The 9508-nt window shown below is 47.3% G+C and overlaps 1 pseudogene; it reads left to right on the top strand.

The window, feature by feature from the left end:
• Positions 1 to 9306, top strand: part of LOC135530489 (bestrophin-3-like) — a 25029-nt pseudogene extending 15723 nt beyond the window's left edge.
• The last annotated feature ends 202 nt before the right edge of the window (positions 9307 to 9508 follow it).

The following is a 9508-nucleotide window of genomic DNA, read 5'->3' as shown; positions in this document are numbered from 1 at the left end:
CCTCCTCTCTCCCCTCGCTCTCCCCTAGTGGGCAGTAAGCCCTGTGCTCCTCTCTCCTCCGTCTCCCCTCTCTCTCCCCTAGTGGGCAGTAAGCCCTGTGCTCCTCTCTCCTCCGTCTCCCCTCTCTCTCCCCTAGTGGGCAGTAAGCCCTGTGCTCCTCTCTCCTCCGTCTCCCCTCTCTCTCCCCTAGTGGGCAGTAAGCCCTGTGCTCCTCTCTCCTCCGTCTCCCTCTCTCTCCCCTAGTGGGCAGTAAGCCATGTGCTCCTCTCTCCTCCTCTCTCCCCTCGCTCTCCCCTAGTGGGCAGTAAGCCCTGTGCTCCTCTCTCCTCCTCTCTCCCCGAGTGGGCAGTAAGCCCTGTGCTCCTCTCTCCTCCGTCTCCCCTCTCCCTCCCCTAGTGGGCAGTAAGCCCTGTGCTCCTCTCTCCTCCTCTCTCCCCTCTCTCTCCCCTAGTGGGCAGTAAGCCCTGTGCTCCTCTCTCCTCCTCTCTCCCCTCTCTCTCCCCTAGTGGGCAGTAAGCCCTGTGCTCCTCTCTCCTCCGTCTCCCCTCTCTCTCCCTAGTGGGCAGTAAGCCCTGTGCTCCTCTCTTCCTCTCTCCCCTCTCTCTCCCCTAGTGGGCAGTAAGCTCTGTGCTCATCTCTCCTCCTCTCTCCCCTCTCTCTCCCCTAGTGGGCAGTAAGCCCTGTGCTCCTCTCTCCTCCGTCTCCCCTCTCTTTCCCCTAGTGGGCAGTAAGCCCTGTGCTCCTCTCTCCTCCTCTCTCCCCTCTCTCCCCTAGTGGGCAGTAAGCCCTGTGCTCCTCTCTCCTCCTCTCTCCCCTCTCTCTCCCCTAGTGGGCAGTAAGCCCTGTGCTCCTCTCTCCTCCGTCTCCCCTCGCTCTCCCCTAGTGGGCAGTAAGCCCTGTGCTCCTCTCTCCTCCTCTCTCCCCTCTCTCTCCCCTAGTGGGCAGTAAGCCCTGTGCTCCTCTCTCCTCCATCTCCCCTCTCTCTCCCCTAGTGGGCAGTAAGCCCTGTGCTCCTCTCTCCTCCTCTCCCCTCTCTCTCCCCTAGTGGGCAGTAAGCCCTGTGCTCCTTTCTCCTCCTCTCTCCCCTCTCTCCCCTAGTGGGCAGTAAGCCCTGTGCTCCTCTCTCCTCCTCTCTCCCTCTCTCTCCCCTAGTGGGCAGTAAGCCCTGTGCTCCTCTCTCCTCCTCTCTCCCCCTAGTGGGCAGTAAGCCCTGTGCTCCTCTCTCCTCCTCTCTCCCCTCTCTCTCCCCTAGTGGGCAGTAAGCCCTGTGCTCCTCTCTCCTCCTCTCTCCCCTCGCTCTCCCCTAGTGGGCATTAAGCCCTGTGCTCCTCTCTCCTCCTCTCTCCCCGCTCTCCCCTAGTGGGCAGTAAGCCCTGTGCTCCTCTCTCCTCCTCTCTCCCCTCGCTCTCCCCTAGTGGGCAGTAAGCCCTGTGCTCCTCTCTCCTCCTCTCTCCCCTCTCTCTCCCCTAGTGGGCAGTAAGCCCTGTGCTCCTCTCTCCTCCGTCTCCCTCTCTCTCCCCTAGTGGGCAGTAAGCCCTGTGCTCCTCTCTCCTCCTCTCTCCCCTCGCTCTCCCCTAGTGGGCAGTAAGCCCTGTGCTCCTCTCTTCCCCTCATGCGGTTCCACCCAGCTGTGGACAGGGAAGATGATGTCCCTTTGTGATGAGCAGCTCCAGAGCCGCTTACTGTAACACACATGTTGATTACAGAGTAATGGATGGGGCAGCAGGACCCCAGGGTAGGAGGGGTTCTCTATAGCCATTGGCTAATTGGGTAGCTGCCCTCTATCTCTCTGCGGGTCTGCACAAATTGCCAGTGTGACCTCTGGCGAGTCAGTGACATCTGTTGCCAGTTTCCTGAGTGTTCTAATGACCTGCTCAGGGACATCTGTTGACAATGACCTGCTCAGGGACTGCAGTTGAAAATGAGCTTTTGCAGTAATGTTGACTAAAGGTCCCTGTAAAACTAAATGTATTAAAGTAAAGTTTCATGTGACGTTTGTAGACTGATTTGTTGCTGTTCAGGCAGTAGCACTGTGAATGAAATGAAACCCTGGACGTGACTGGGATCACTTTTCAGAGGCTCTGTAATCTCAGACAGTAAATCACGTCAGTGGAATGACTTGGCCATGAGGGTCTCAGCCAACTATGGAAATACTCACATGGTCACATGTCAAACAAATCCTGTTCATTGACATTGTGTTTATTTACATTGTGTTTATTGACATTGTGTTTATTGACACTGTGTTTATTGACACTGTGTTTATTTACATTGTGTGTATTTACATTGTGTTTATTTATATTGTGTTTATTGACATTGTGTTTATTTACATTGTGTGTATTTACATTGTGTTTATTTACATTGTGTTTATTGACATTGTGTTTATTTACATTGTGTTTATTGACAGTGTATATTTACATTGTGTTTATTGACATTGTGTTTATTTACATGGGGTTTATATACATTGTGTTAATTGACATTGTGTACTTGTAAATAGTGGGCAAAGACAACCTGTGGAACCATGTTCTCCTCTCCAACTCTCCTTCCCTCTCTCTTCTCTCCTCCCCAGTCTCTCTCCCCATCTCTTCTCCCCCCTCTCTCCCTCTCAACTCTCCCCTTGGGCAGTAAGCCCTGTGCTCCCCCCCCCTCTTCCCCATGCGGTCTCTTCTCTCCCTCCCCCTCAGGGAAGATGATCTCTCTCTCCTGTGATGAGCTTCTCCCCCTTTCTCTCCCCATTTCTGATTACTCTGGATGGGGCCAGGACCCCAGGGTAGTCTCTCTCCCCATCTCTCCTCTCTAGCTCCTCCTTTCTCTCTGCGTCTCCCTCACTCCCTCTGCCAGTGTGACTCCAACTCTCCTTCCCTGTTGACTTTCTCTCCATTTCTCTTGACCTCCTTCCCCCGACATCTGTCCCCAATGACCTGCTCAGGGACTCCCCCTGAAAATCCCCTTCTTCCTCTCTCCCCCTCTCTCCAACTCTCCTTCCCTCTAAATGTATTATTTAAAGTTTCTCCCTCGCCCCTTTGTCTGATTTCTTTCTGTTCCCTCCCCTGTGAATCTCCCTCCTCTGACTGGGATCCCAGAGGCTCTGTAATCTCAGACAGTAAATCTCGTCAGTGGAATGACTTGGCCATGAGGGTCCCCAACAATCCCCTCTCATGGTCACATGTCAAACAAATCCTGTTCATTGACATTGTGTTTATTTACATTGTGTTTATTAACATTGTGTTTATTGACATGGTGTTTATTTACATTGTGTTTATTTACATTGTGTTTGACATTGTGTTCATTAACATTGTGTTTATTGACATGGTGTTTATTTACATTGTGTTTATTGACATGGTGTTTATTGACATGGTATCCCTTATTGACATGGTGTTTATCCTCCCATCTGTGTCCTTGTAAATCTACAAAGACAACCTCCCCCTGAAACCATGTTCTCTATTTGTCTCTCCCCTCCCTTCCCTCTCTCTTCTCTCCCTCCCCCTCTCTCCCCATCTCCTCTCTCCCCATCTCTTCTCCCCCTCTCCCCTCTCTCCCCCTCTCTCCCCCATTCCTTCTCCTCCCTCTCTCTCTCCCCTCCCCCCCTCTCCCCCCTTTCTCTCTCTCCTCCCCCTCTCTCTCCCCCTCCCCATCTCTCCTCCCCTCCCTCTCTCCTCCCCCCATCTCTCCTCCCCTCCCTCTCTCCCCTCTCCAGGTAGTAACCCTGGCCATCTACACCTTCATCTTTGCCTGTATTATTGGAAGACAGTTCTTGGACCCAGCTCAGGGTTACCCAGGTCATGACCAGGACTTTTACGTTCCCATCTTCACTATGCTACAGTTCTTCTTCTACTCTGGCTGGCTCAAGGTATGACTGACTGACTGACTGACTGACTGACTGACTGACTGACTGACTGACTCACACACACCAGCTGGCTCAAGGTACGACTGACTGACTCACACACACCAGCTGGCTCAAGGTATGACTGACTGACTCACACACACCAGCTGGCTCAAGGTATGACTGACTGACTGACTGACTGACTGACTGACTCACACACACCAGCTGGCTCAAGGTATGACTGACTGACTGACTGACTGACTGACTGACTGACACACACACACACACACACACACACACACACACACACACACACATACACAGACACACACACCAGCTGGCTCAAGGTATGACTGACTGACTCACTGTTTCACTGACTCTCACCACACACACACACACACACACACACACACACACACACACACACACACACACCCACACACCCACCACACACACACACACCACACCCCAGCTGGCTCAAGGTCCCACACACACACACACACACACACACACCAGCTGGCTCAAGGTATGACACCCCACACACACACACCCACCCTTGCTCCCCTAGTCCAGCTGGCTCAAGGTCCTGTCCTCCACAAACTTCATCTTTGCCTTTTATTGGAACCAGGGTAATTAGACCCAGCATCAAACCCCAGTACTGTGGATAACCATGACTTTTACGTTGTGATCTTATTATGAAGGTCTAGTGAGAGGGAATGTGACTGATGACAGACTGACACAGTGTCAGTACACAATGTCTGTACTGCTGACTGCACCATGGCTGACAATCCATTTCATTGGATAAAAATGGGGATTTGTCAGTAGGGGAAGTATGGAACCCAAATTCTGTTGACAGTAAGATTATCTTTGCCTTGTGGGATTTAATTTGTCAACCAATGTTGTAAATCCCTGATGTCACATGACTGCCTGTTGTTTGATATCACTTCCGTATCAAGACATTTGTGTGGGATAATGAGCAGTGATGTGAGAGGTCCTTCTCCTTCAGGTTGCTGAGCAGCTCATTAATCCATTTGGGGAGGATGATGACGACTTCGAGGCGAACTGGTGTATCGACAGAAATCTGCAGGTTACTTCCAATCAATCAATCAATCAATCAATTAACCAAACATGTGTTGCAAAATGCCTTACAGTAAAACCCAGACTAGTTTTCATGTCTTTTCCAAGCCGATGTTATTGATTGATCTGTCATTTGTGCCAATCGATCATTCAGTCAATACCTGTGTTGTCTCAGGTGTCGTTGATCGCGGTGGACGAGATGCACATGAACTCCCCTCCGATGACTAAAGACATTTACTGGAACGACTCTGAGGCTCTGCCTCCCTACACCCTGGCTGCTGCCGACTACTGCATCCCCTCCTTCCTCGGATCCACCAGAGAACTGGAGTGAGGACATGACAACACGGCACGCACACACACACACGGACACGCGCACACGCACGGACACGCACGGACACGCACGCACACACACACGCATGCACGCACGCGCGCACACACACACACGCACACACGCACGGACACGCACGGACACGCACGGACACGCACGCACACGCACGGACACGCACGGACACGCACGGACACGCACGCACACGGACACACACGGACACGCACGGACACGCACGGACACGCACGCACACACACACACATACACACACGGCTGCTTGTACAAACACACGCACACACGGACACGCACGGACACGCACGCACACGCACACGGACACGCACACACGCACACACACACACGACTGCTTGTACAAACACACGCACGCACGCGTCCGCGCACACACACACACACACACATGGCTGCTTGTACAAACACGCACGCACACACGCACACACACGGCTGCTTGTATAAACAAACATGCACGCACACACACACACGGCTGCTTGTACAAACACGCACACGTCCGCGCACACACACACACACACACACGGCTGCTTGTACAAACACGCACGCACACACACACACACACACACACACGCACACACGCACGCACACATGCACGCACGCACACACACACAAATGTATACTCAAGTCCTACGTATGCAAGGGCACGTGTGTAAAAACTCCCATCTCTCCTCAGCTAGATATCTGTCTGAGAGAAGATGGACAAGAGGGCATGGCTAGAGAGGATACAGCTTATGTGTCAACTGGTTTCCTAGTCTCGTGTTGCCATACCTTCAAAATCACATTGTTTTTATCCTAACCTTAACCTAATTCTCCTAACCTGCTACGAAAAGTCAATTCTGGTCAATTCTGACGAGATGTATACTATCTAGTCAAAACCATTACTATTCACTAATATCCATAAACTGTATACCATCTAGTCTAACGTATTCAATAATATCCATAAACTGTATACTATTTAGTCTAATGTATTCACTGTAATATCCATAAACTGTATACTATCTCGTCAAAACCATTACTATTCAATAATTACTATTCTAAAATCCACTATTACTATTACTAATATCCACAATTACAATTACTATTCTAATATCGACAAGCTGTATACTATCTAGTCTAACGTATTCACTAATATCCATAACCTGTATACCATCTAGTCTAACGTATTCACTAATATCCACAAGCTGTATACTATCTAGTCTAACATATTCACTAATATCCACAAGCTGTATACTATCTAGTCTAACGTATTCACTAATATCCATAAACTGTATACTATTTAGTCTAGTCTAACGTATTCACTAATATCCATAACCTGTATACTATCTAGTCTAACGTATTCACTAATATCCATAAACTGTATACTATTTAGTCTAGTCTAACGTATTCACTAATATCCATAACCTGTATACTATCTAGTCTAACGTATTCACTAATATCCATAAACTGTATACTATCTAGTCTAACGTATTCACTAATATCCATAACCTGTATACTATCTAGTCTAACGTATTCACTAATATCCATAACCTGTATACTATCTAGTCTAACGTATTCACTAATATCCACAAGCTGTATACTATCTAGTCTAACTTATTCACTAATATCCATTAACTGTATACTATCTAGTCAAAACCATTACTATTCACTGTAATATCCATAAGCGGTATACTATCTAGTCTAACGTATTCACTAATATCCATAAACGGTATACTATCTAGTCTAATGTATTCACTAATATCCATAAACGGTATACTATCTTGTCTAACATATTCACTAATATCCACAAGCTGTATACTATCTAGTCTAAAGTATTCACTGTAATATCCATAACCTGTATACTGTCTAGTCAAACGTATTCACTAATATCCATAACCTGTATACTATCTAGTCTAATGTATTCACTGTAATATACATAACCTGTATACTATCTAGTCTAACCTATTCACTAATATCCATAAACGGTATACTATCTAGTCTAATGTATTCACTGTAATATCCATAACCTGTATACTATCTAGTCTAACGTATTCACTAATATCCATAACCTGTATATTGTCTAGTCTAATGTATTCACTGTAATATCCATAACCTGTATACTATCTAGTCTAACGTATTCACTAATATCCATAACCTGTATACTATCTAGTCTAACGTATTCACTAATATCCACAAGCTGTATACTATCTGGTCTAACTTATTCACTAATATCCATTAACTGTATACTATCTAGTCAAAACCATTACTATTCACTGTAATATCCATAAGCTCGTCTAACGTATTCACTAATATCCATAAACGGAGGTATACTATCTAGTCTAATGTATTCACTAATATCCATAAACGGTATACTATCTTGTCTAACATATTCACTAATATCCACAGTGGTATACTATCTAGTCTAAAGTATTCACTGTAATATCCATAACCTGTATACTGTCTAGTCAAACGTATTCACTAATATCCATAACCTGTATACTATCTAGTCTAATGTATTCACTGTAATATACATAACCTGTATACTATCTAGTCTAACCTATTCACTAATATCCATAAACGGTATACTATCTAGTCTAATGTATTCACTGTAATATCCATAACCTGTATACTATCTAGTCTAACAGCTTCACTAATATCCATAACCTGTATATTGTCTAGTCTAATGTCACTGTAATATCCATAACCTGTATACTATCTAGTCTAACGTATTCACAGATAACCTGTATACTATCTAGTCAAAACCATTACTATTCAATGTAATATCCATAACCTGTATACTCTCTAGTCTAACATATTCACTAATATCCATAAGCGGTATACTATCTAGTCTAATGTATTCACTAATATCCATAACCTGTATACTATCTAGTCTAACGAATTTACTAATATCCATAAGCTGTATACTATCTAGTCTAACGTATTCACTAATATCCATAAGCTGTATACTATCTAGACTAACGTATTCACTGTAATATCCATAACCTGTATACTATCTAGACTAAAGTATTCACTAATATCCATAAGCTGTATACTATCTAGTCTAACGTATTCACTAATATCCATAAACTGTATACTATCTACACTAAAGTATTCACTGTAATATCCTCTATCTTTCAGTCTATCGGGCATTTTTCAGTTCGGAGAGGCAGACAAAATGGACATTCACAGACAGGACAGCCACAACAGCAATCACAACTTCCGTCATGGTCGTCAAAAGTCAGTCCTGGGGCACGTGCGTAGGCTTCTCAGCGTCCAGGATCCCCCAGAGCTCGTCCCTCCTCGGCCCTCCTTCAAACGTCACAGCAGTGAGGCCTTCTTCCCCTTCAGACCTGACTCCCATGACTACCCTGGATCAGACGACCAGGCTCCCCCAGGACCTGATCACTCTCTGTTCCCCAGACCCAACCTCTTTACCTCCCATAACCCCTATCGCCCAACCACCCTCTGGATACGCTACGGGAGGTTAGCAGTACTCTTTCTTCCCTGGACACTGAGCCCCGTACATATCGACACCTGCCTCAGTGGGTGGTAAGTCCACCTGCTTCTTCTGATGATCATGGGGATAGTGGTTATGGGGGTGATGGAGGGACGTGTGAGGCGTTATCTGGGGCTCCACAACCCTGAATCATATAGAGGCCTTCTCCCAACAGACAGGGCATGAGCAGGCCTCAAGTAACCTGGGACGCAGTAGATCTGTCCCCCATTGTGGAGGCTCCGGCCCTGAACACGAATCAGGGCAACAGCTGTACCCAACCGAGGCCCAAGAAGTTGAGCTGGAATGTCCCCAAAGACTGGTGTAAGCCACAGAGACGTCAGCTGTCCTTCCAGTTCTCCAGACAGGGGTCAAAGAGCTCCCTGCACAGCCTGCCGAGTCCTCAAGGCCTAGGGAGGATGCAGTAACACTCCCACAGCCCTCCACTTTCCTGCTGAGCCTGCCCAGTTCCAGGCACTGCAAGTCCCAGAGACAGACATTCTGGAGTCCAATGGTCATGAGAGTGACAAGAATGACACCAATGACAGGCAAGAGAACAAGGACCAGTCACAACCGGAGAAGTCGTAATGTTCTTCTGACATGCAGTACATATCGACCCTGACATGCAGTACATATCGACCCTGCTGTGCAGTACATATCGACCCTGACGTGCAGTATATATCAACCCTGCTGTGCAGTACATATCGACCCTGACGTGCAGTACATATCGACCCTGACATGCAGTACACATCGACCCTGACATGCAGTACACATCGACCCTGACATGCAG

This window comes from Oncorhynchus masou, unplaced genomic scaffold, assembly GCF_036934945.1.
Source record: "Oncorhynchus masou masou isolate Uvic2021 unplaced genomic scaffold, UVic_Omas_1.1 unplaced_scaffold_1354, whole genome shotgun sequence".
Taxonomy (NCBI): Eukaryota; Metazoa; Chordata; class Actinopteri; order Salmoniformes; family Salmonidae; genus Oncorhynchus; species Oncorhynchus masou.
The sequence above is the reverse complement of the archived record's forward strand: the minus strand, read 5'-3'. Positions and strand labels throughout refer to the sequence as shown.